The sequence below is a fragment of the Capricornis sumatraensis genome, chromosome 20 (genome assembly GCF_032405125.1).
Source record: "Capricornis sumatraensis isolate serow.1 chromosome 20, serow.2, whole genome shotgun sequence".
Taxonomy (NCBI): domain Eukaryota; kingdom Metazoa; phylum Chordata; class Mammalia; order Artiodactyla; family Bovidae; genus Capricornis; species Capricornis sumatraensis.
The window spans coordinates 13,107,006-13,116,975 of record NC_091088.1 but is presented as its reverse complement, the minus strand read 5'-3'; the positions used below and the strand labels follow the sequence as shown (position 1 = coordinate 13,116,975).

Genomic DNA, 9,970 nt, shown 5'->3' with positions numbered 1-9,970 from the left:
CCTGGTTCTTACTCTCAGAATCTACTGATTATCATTTAGGATATGCATGGCTAATTTTTCTGTAACTTTTCTTTCTTAATTAAACCCATGTGAGGATGTAAGCAGTGAAATATTCTCTCCAGACCCTTAAAAACAAAATATAATTGGTATTGGGGAAGTCTGTGGTCCTTCTGTTAAAAATTTCTTCTCTCTCATTTTTTGTTAGCTGGGCATAGTTTTCCAAGCACTTGATATACCCTGCCTCAGCGTATGATATGCCCTCACAGCGACTCCTTGAGCCTGTCAAGCTTGTAGATACAGTCTCTGAGGCAAAAAAGCCAGCTGACAGAATAAGAGTCTGGAGTGATAAATCCCATTTCATATCACTCTGAAATTTCCCAGGATGGCTCTGAGTGCCTGTTTTACACTCTTGCGTTTACCTAGTTCCAAAATATCATAGTCCTTCCATGGATACAGTAAGTGGTCCAATCAGAAACAAAGATATCTTCCTTGTCTTCTTTTTATGCTGTGTTGCTTTTAAACTGTGGTGTTGGAGAAGACTCTTGAGAGTTCCTTGGACTGCAAGGAGATCCAACTAGTCCATTCTGAAGGAGATCAACCCTGGGATTTCTTTGGAAGGAATGATGCTAAAGCTGAAACTCCAGTACTTTGGCCACCTCATGTGAAGCGTTGACTCGTTGGAAAAGACTCTGATGCTGGGAGGGATTGGGGGCAGGAGGAGAAGGGGACGACGGAGGATGAGATGGCTGGATGGCATCACTGACTCGATGGACGTGAGTCTGAGTGAACTCCGGGAGATGGTGATGGACAGGGAGGCCTGGCGTGCTGCGATTCATGGGGTCGCAAAGAGCCGGACACGACTGAGCAACTGAACTGAACTGAGGCCAACTGCATACGAGAGAGAAGACTTTGTTCTCATCTTCCTCTGCTGCTTCCTAAGAACAGCAGACATCTGAGAAAGAGCTGTCCTACAAATATAACATTTTGATTTTCACTTCTCTTGCAGTGACTCAGTAGCTGAGATGGGTAGTGTGCAGATCCCAGAATCAGTCTGGAGATTGTGACCAGGCTGCCAAGTGGAATTGCTGTAAGCCTTGACTAGCAAGAAGCAGCTTACATTATGGAATCTTGGGTTTTTCTTCTGACTGCTGTAGGGATTAAGAGGACAAGGTAAGCAAGGAAGCACAACTGAGGCACATGTTTGGAAGGCAAAGTGATGGAGATAATGTATGAAGCCGCAGAGTCCTTCTTGAGGTGAATCATACTTACATAGGGGAATTGTTCTTCAAAAATATTGATGGATTTTTTGTACAAGAACCATGGGAATACATGGGAATGCAGTGAATAGAATAGGAATAGCCCTGCTTTCATAGCACTTGGGGCTTCCCTGATAGCTCAGTTGGTAAAGAATACACCTGCAATGTGGGAGACCTGGGTTTGACCCCTGGGTTGGAAAGATCCCCTGGAGAGGGGAAAGGCTACCCACTCCAGTATTTTGGCCTGGAGAATTCCATGGACTGTATAGTCCATGGGGTCACAAAGAGTCAGACACGACTGAGCAACTTTCACGTAGCACAGGGTGAGTCATAAAGAATCAGACACTCGTTAGGTGAACAGATGTGAAGGTTGAATAGAAGGGAAAGAGTGGGCAAGAAAATGGAAGATGTTTCAGAGAACTAAGATTATTGCGGTTTGGTGTGACTTTAGCTGTGGCTTTTCCTTACAGAACGGGGAAAGAGTTCCCTAGATAAAACCTAGTCTTACTTCGAAAAACTAGGTCAAAGTGGTTAACTTTAAATTTAGAGAATCATCATGACTGTTCCCCCACTGGCTCCCTACTGTTTACTAGTGTGTTTAGGTAGGAACACTGACTTCCTATACACAGGCAGGAAGGTATGGCTAACTCAGATTTCTACATTTTGTCTTGCGTGGCAAGTTGTGAATCTGTCTGTTCTGAGGCAGACAGCACCCTCAAGTGGCAGTGAAGATGAGCATTCCACCTGCCTTACCGAAGGTGCATTTCTGCCATTCCCCTCTGAGGTTGCAGTCAGCTGAGAGAAGAGTCGGCTGAAATTCTGAAACCAAATAATACAAGGAGAGTGCTAGTTCTTAGGAAGAACTCACTTATTATCTAAACATTAATCCTTTTAATTTGCCTCCAAAGCAGTTACCTGGTTGAGAAAAATTACAAGAAAAAAAAAAAAAGAATGAGGACTATACAAAATGGGAAATGTTCTGTATTTTCCTTTTCAACTCCACCGCCAGAACGCTGGGCAGCAGAAGGAGTTAGTGAGTGGATCTGCTGGTGTAAGCAATAGAAAGTTAACTTCTCAACTGTTCTAAATAAATACCTGTTACCAAGTAGCCAGTCTGCATTAAGTGCTCACCTGTCTGGGATTTAGGACAGAATAAGGAGGGTTTGTCCCCAGGGAGGGGGACTGCTGTGGTTCACGTCATAATGTCCCAGGACACACCCAATTCCCCTTCTTCTAGGGGGAAAATTGGGATCCTCTGCACAAATGTGTTGTGATTTTCTGCATGTTCAATTTTATTTAGCTATTCTATAGAAATCTAAAGATTTAAGAAGGTGCCAAATAGATGGACAGAATTGCTTTAAATGAGAGAAGACCCAGAATGCAGTAGCTACTTTTCTTTCTGCCTAAATAGGAAGAATGGCTGAGTCTGGGGAAATGACCCTGTGATGTTTTTTACAAATCCTCTAGGTGGCGCTGTTGCAATACATATGGGCTAGAAAATTTTTAAGCACTTAACTATCAAACCAAAACTTACTGAACGTCTTATATTCATGGTAATTGCTAATATGATCCTACTGATAATTTATACCATCACATTTACATCTTATTCTCCTAAGAGTGAGCCTATACACATAAATTCCACAACAAAGTAATTTCAAGAGTTGAAATACATGCACTTCTCTGGCTATTATTGCATAAAATAATGGACTTCCTGTGTGGCTGAATTCTTCCACACCTGTTAAAACTGGCTGCAGGATTAGCTCTTTCAACCTCAACTTGTGTTGAATGGTGTAGGACAGTGCCTTGTACAAAGTGGGTGCTAAATTAACATTTATCAAAGAAATTGATTCTATTTTGTTTTTCCCCTTTCACTACTGATTGGAAATGACATGACTGCCTGGATTAAGGTTTTGCAGTGCTGGTCAGACATTGTGTCTTGTCTTTGCTAATGCTAATAAAAAGACTGGGGGACCATTTTTTCTTTATTTCTGAAAATAGCCTGAGATATATATATATATATATTTATATATATATATATAAATCAGTTCTTTATTTAAAAGCAAATTAGTTTTTAGGTTGGTTTCATTGAAATGCAGGAATGGCATGAAAAATCATGTTTGATAATTGCTTGAATATTAATCAAGATTTTATTAAAATCAATATTTGATATGCTGCTCAATTTAATTAAACTAAACCATAGAGAAATGGCTAATAAATGAGCTTGAAAATCAATCACAGGATAAGCTGTGTTTCTTTTAATTAGTTTAACCTATGAAATGTTGGGTTAAGCAATTGCTGACCACAAAAGGAACAACAACAAAAATCACCACTTTTATTTCTACAGTATGGACAGCTAATATGAATGCACACATACTCCGTGCCAGGCACTGTGCTAAACCTTGTATATTTAGTTTCTCCATTTATTTTGAAACACAATCTTATAAGGTCTGTCTCCTCAGTTGAGCCAGCTGAGGAGTATCCCAGGTCATTCAGCCAGTAAATGGCAGAGGTAGGTTTTAGCACAATGATCTAGCACTTCCCACTCCGTTAAATTGCTCACAACAAAGAAGAAAGAGAATAATTTAATTGTGGCTAATTTTAGAAAAGTTCATTGGTGATCATTTTCTTCCTAAGAGAAGTGTTCATTTAAGACGACTGACAGATGAGAGGAGAGGGGGAAACCCAAATCAAAAGGCCTGAGTGTTGACTTAGCAACTCTTGAGTCTCATGAACTGGGAAAAAAAAAAAGAGGTTCTTATTTTTTTGGACAGATACAGAATATGATTATTTACTATATAATTTATGCTTATTGAGAGTGGCAGAGATTTATGGCTTTAGTAAAAAAATGTTCTAATTGGGATTAGCTAATGAAAAAGTGGTTGCACTGGAGAAGGAGAAAGTTGGAAAATGTGATTTCAGTGGAGGTGTTTCTTCTCTCCTGGGAGGCCAACAAAAGGGCTAGTGTGACACACTAGGGCAAGAATCATACTTTTAATTAGGCCTTCAGCGTTCGGCCTGCACTCTTGGTTCTAAGTGTTAGCCATCCAAAGAATCGGCTCTAGGATACTAAAGATATTCTTGTTAAATACCATTGACAAAGAAAACTGAACTGCAGCTTCAGTTCAGTTCTGTAATAAGTACCTCCCTCATTTTTATTTAGTGCTCATTCAGTAGGATGAAAATGAAAAGCCAACAATAGTTACAACTACATAACTGTGTGACTTCTCAGCTCTGGATAATTCTCAGCTTCTCAGACTGAGGATAATTTTTCTTTCAACTCACAGCTTCCCAAACAACAGTCAGTCATGTATCACATGCACAGTTTTGGACATCTCCCTGTACCTCTCGTGTTACTTAATATTTTCACTGAAAATGGTTCATTTTTAAAAACTGAAATCACCTACATCTATTTTAGAAGGAAACTTTATGTCACAACCACAAATGGAAGCTAAAGTTACTTGCACTAAGAAGGATATGAGTGAAAAGAAATATAGTTAAGTCAAAACACTGTTATCAAATTTTAACTCCAGGAGAGTACCCAGAGGCCATAAAGACATACTTGTACCAAACTGAGACTTCCTCTTTTATTGTATCGAAGGAATAAAAAAGATTTGAAAAGGGAATGATTTTTTTCATTACGTGAATCAATTTTGTCCAGCAAAGTGTCTATATACCACTTAAAATCATCTTCCCCACAAGAGGTGCATCCTCCAGTCTTTATGATTAACAGCCCATGAAGCTTTGTCTGCTGGCCACACAAGCCTTTACCACTTCCCCCTACCCCCTACCCTGCCCTTTCTTTACTTCCTGGCTTCCTCCCAATGGTATTTGAACCTTGCTCTCCACCCATCCAATTCCACTGACCTTATTTCTAAACATTTAGAGAATGCTGTTAAGCAGACAGACTTGGGATGGGAAGCAGATTACAAAATGAATGGTTTCTATTATTGGTTAACACTTCTGTTCTCCATATATGATGTTTGAGATAATTTTCCTTTAACCAGATGTGGCAAGCTTCTAATAATAGTAAAGTAAACATTATGAACATGATGTCTGTTTACCACTCCTGACTTCATATACCCAGTTCTTGCCTCCAGAGGCAACCGCTATTATCACTTTTTCTGTATTCTTCCAGAGGTAGTCTGTGTATGTGCAAGTTTACTTGAACCCGTATTCCTCTACTTAAATGTCACACAAATGGAAGCACACTCTACATGTAAATGGATAGAATGCTACATTTTGTTTATTTTAATCCAACAAAGTGTTTTGGATGTAGTTTCATATTAGTATCTATAACCCTAGCACATTCTTTTGAATACTCCGTAGATAGACTCTTTCCATGTAACTAATCCCCTTTCTATGGGCACTTGGGTCATTACTTTTCCTTCTGTAAACAATGCTGTATGCAGTATCCTTGCATAATTCTCTTTGGGCCCATGATGACCATTAAGAAATGAATCTGATGCTGGATAGTACTCATTCAAATGGATGGAGTTCTAATTATAATAATTAGAGTGGGCAAACATAGTCATAATTCTTTCAGGAAGATTGGCTTTCTCTTCTTGTTCCTTGCACGTAATATAAATTCGTCTTTGCTGTGGTGTCCTGCACAGTGTGAAAAGCATCTTGATGTGCATGTGTAGTTGTGGGTTCTAAGTTATGTTTGTTTCATTTGTCTAGTACTACTTTTTCCTTGTCATGATCACGTTTGAAATTAGCCCTATAGTTTTGTGCACAATGCTTGTCTCTTTCAGTGGATGACAAACTCCATGAAGCCAGGGAGGGACCTGGGGTTGGTGAAAAGTCCTAAACTTCTTTGACCTTAGGGAAAATAATTGTCATATAATTTTAGTAACAAATAGACACACATTCCTAGTGCAGCCTGAATGGGAAGTATGAAGGGAAAAAAACAGAATGGGAAAACAGTCCATGAGAGTTAGGGTTGCTATTTCTGACCAAGCTGGAATTGGGAAATACCAAGAGTCTCATAGGAGATCTTATCTCTCTGGAAGACCATCCTGTCCTCTTGGCTGAAGAACTGGCATGTGTTTCTTTGTATATAATACTTTCAGACCCAGACAGAGGGCCAGTCTACCTTCTGACTTAGCCTGCCATTTATTATCATTCACAAGGTGGTGTTAGATGCTCAGCTTTTAAAAGAACTGGCTTTTCAGCAGTATTTTTTACCCTTGAGAGTGTATAGAGAGAGCTCTGTGTTGTATATTAATCAGAGATTTCACGACTTGCTTTGAATGGTATTCGAAGTGTGTCTGGGAGTGTGGTGAATGAAATATGCCCAAAGTGTGCTCTATTATTTATTACTCAGGAGTCTTTCCATCTGAGACATAGGCTGAAATTAAAGGAACCAAATACCTACCTTTAATAACTCAACATTCTTCACAGCTTCTGCTCCATATATACCCCTCACCCCCAAAAGGGGTGATACCTCCCCTTGATACCTCCTAAGAGTCAGTTTGTATCTAAAGTTGTACTAAAATTTGTATTTTTAAATTCCCCAGTCTTTCTGTAGATGTGTAGACCTCAGAGCACACAGTGCTATGCAAACATTTAACACACATGCCTGAGAGCTTTTCCTTCTAGAACCACTTCCCTTCCTTTCCCAGACGGCAAATCTTACTCATCCTGCAAAACCTGGTTCAAATGTCACTTCCTCCTCTGTCCTCCCTGATGGTCCCAGGCAGTGAGTCACTGCTTTCTCTGCTCTCCCAGCATCTTTTTTATATACCTTAATCACATGTCTTCTCAGTTGGGCCAATATTGTCCCCAGGGGAGCAAAAATTCATTCTTGGGGGACAAAATATATTCTTTTAATGTATAAAACATAGATATACATATAATACATAAAATATACTGTATATAAAATTTCATGGTTGGGAGGAAATTAGGAAAACAGTATCCAAAAACGCTTGATTTGGGACTTCCTTGGTGGCTTAGTGGTTAGACCCTTGAGTTTCCATGCATGTGTGCATGCTTGCGCGCGCGCACGCGTGCGTGTGTGTGTGCGTGTGTGTGTGTGCGTGTGTAGGTGGGTAGGGAGAGGTGTGCACGGGTCAATCCCTGTTCTGGGAACTAAGATACTGTGAGGCACAGCCAAAAAAAAAAAAATGCTTGACTTTAGGTTGGAGAGATCATGGAAAAAGGTTGAGAAACTGCTTTATTATAACACTTGCTTCTTCTGTGGCAGTCATTACTTTGTATTATACTGTGTATCACTTAGGAGTTAGAAAACCCTGGCTCTGAAACCCAGCCTCTAGCATAGTACTCATGTTTACTGGTATTCACCATTTCTTCACCTGAAGAAATAGATGATGATTGAGATGTTTGCTTCTAAGTGTAACTGTTCCACATCAGAAACTCCTGTAAAAATCATTCTTAATACCAGTTTTCAGGATCTACCTCCAGGTATGGAGTAGGACCTGGGAACATGCATTTTAAAATGCTTCTTGAGTGACTGAATTTGTGAACTATCACTCCAGCCCTAGAATCACTATCCTTTTCTTTTACAAAGGTCTCCATTTATAAAAACAAAACCCAGAATAGATGTGGGTAAGAATTTTAGATTGCAGGATCCTGTGAATGTGGCGGACAGTGTGGTCTGGCTCAACACCAGGGAAGCCCCGGGCAGAGTTTCTTTTGCTAGCCTCTGGAAACGATGGACAGATATGAAAAGTTAGGTGGTTTGGGTACTGAGTGAAGGTTTAGGGTGCTGGTTGATGGAAGTGTTGGTGATTTTTAGTGGCATGACCTGAACTCTCTTTAGTTCTGTCCTGGGAAAAGTTGTTTCCTGGAAAAAATGTTTCAGCAGTTTGAATGGCACAATGGGAGACACACTTACTAGATCTATTGATGACACAACTAAAGAGGAATAACAATTGCATAGAACAACAATTGTTTAACAACCGCCCAGCAGGTTGGAACTGAGATTCTCGGTCCTCTCAGGCCCAGTGCTTTCTCTGTAGAAAATATTTTGGTATCCCACTTTTGTTATTGTGAGAGGAATGTCAGAGATGACATAATCGGCCTATTCATCATATGTGTAATTGCCAAATATCACTGTAATGTCATGAATGTAATAACGAGAAATAAAAGGGAAGCAATTTTACAGTAAAATGATGCTGGGAGACGTATGTAGTACATTCAGTTCTGCCATCATACTTGTTTTGGAAACATGAATTTGTTTCAATGTGACTGCAACGTGAGGAGATGATTTGAGCACTTGTGTTTGCTTATGCACAGTTTTATCCACACAAAGGGAATGCAGAAAACCACACCCACGTGAATTCAGCCCGTAGAATGCACAAAACAAGTGTGTGCACCACCCAGACATCGGCCAGCCGCCTCAGTTCACCTCGAGCTGGAAGCCGTGCGTGCCTGTTTAGTCGCTTTAGTTGTGTCTGACTTTGTGACACTATGGACTGCAGCCTGCCAGGCTCCTCTGTCCATGGGATTCTCCAGGCAAGAATACTGGATTGAGTTGCCGGGCTAACCTCCAGGGGCTCTTCCCCACCCAAGGATTGAACCTGGGTCTCCTGTGTCTTCTGCATCTCCAGACCACTGGGAAGCCCCAAGTTGGAAGCCACATTGACCCAAATCTGGTGTTACAGCTTGCCTTGCCATCCGGTCAGCCCAGCCTCCTCCACAACAACACAAGCTGCAGCCCTTCCACTGCTCAGACTTGTACAAGCAAACCTCAGATCTCTTCCAAGATGACATGCTTATAGTTACATATGTATTCCTTGGCCATTTAACACGTGTAAAACTGCGCTGCCATTTTTATTAAGTTCTTTTTTTTTTTAATGTGTTGCTATCGAAATTTCTGAGCATTATGGCCCTCATTCCACTTTCCCTGAGGCCCTGTGATTTTATCAGGTGGTTTGCTGTGGAGAGGTGACTTTTTAGGAATGCATACATTGTGTTTTGTCAGAACCAACCAGATTCTTGCCTCTGATACAATTAATTAGTTTGGATTTAATAGATGTGAGACAATCTTCAATTGAATAGTATCAATAGCTTTTCTCTTGGACATTTTGAAATCAGGATGAAATAAATATATTAGGACATATGCATAGAATTGTCTTACTATAGCAGCTCAAATGCTGTTGAACTATGCTGGTGACTCAGATACCAGTGGTGCCATTGTTACAAATGATGTGATTTTTCTAAAATGATGAGTAAATTCTAAAGTTCTGACCAAACAAAGCATATCTCTCCCTTGATTTCACAGTAGCTGCATTCCTAGAAAAGTAGCTTACATTAAGTGAAGTCACTCAGTCGTGTCCGACTCCTTGTGACCCCGTGGACTGTAGCCTACCAGGCTCCTCTGTCCATGGGATTCTCCAGGCAAGAATACTGGAGTGGGTTGCCATTTCCTTCTCCAGGGGATCTTCCCGACCCAGGGATTGAACCTGGGTCTCCTGCATTGGAGGCAGACGCTTTAACCTCTGAGCTACCAGGGAAGCTTACATTAAACTCATGCAAAAACAACAACAACCAAAAAAAAACCCCTAAATAACCATATTTATAATTGAAAGGGAATTTTATTCTGTCCAGGTATGTATAAGCATATTTTTTCATCTATAGGAATGACATGGGGCAAGTGTCTTCTCTTATCCTCTATGAGACATGCAAGGCCCTGCCCACTAAATAACAGTAGTGCCCCTCCTCATCATGTGACAACCCAAATTGCCTCCCCA

General features: G+C 40.5%; 1 non-coding gene across 1 annotated transcript; it reads right to left on the bottom strand.

Moving 5' to 3' along the window:
• Positions 1 to 9,661: 9,661 nt before the first annotated feature.
• Positions 9,662 to 9,733, bottom strand: TRNAW-CCA (transfer RNA tryptophan (anticodon CCA)). The gene has a single exon. It is a non-coding gene; the product is annotated as a tRNA-Trp (tRNA).
• Positions 9,734 to 9,970: the final 237 nt, after the last annotated feature.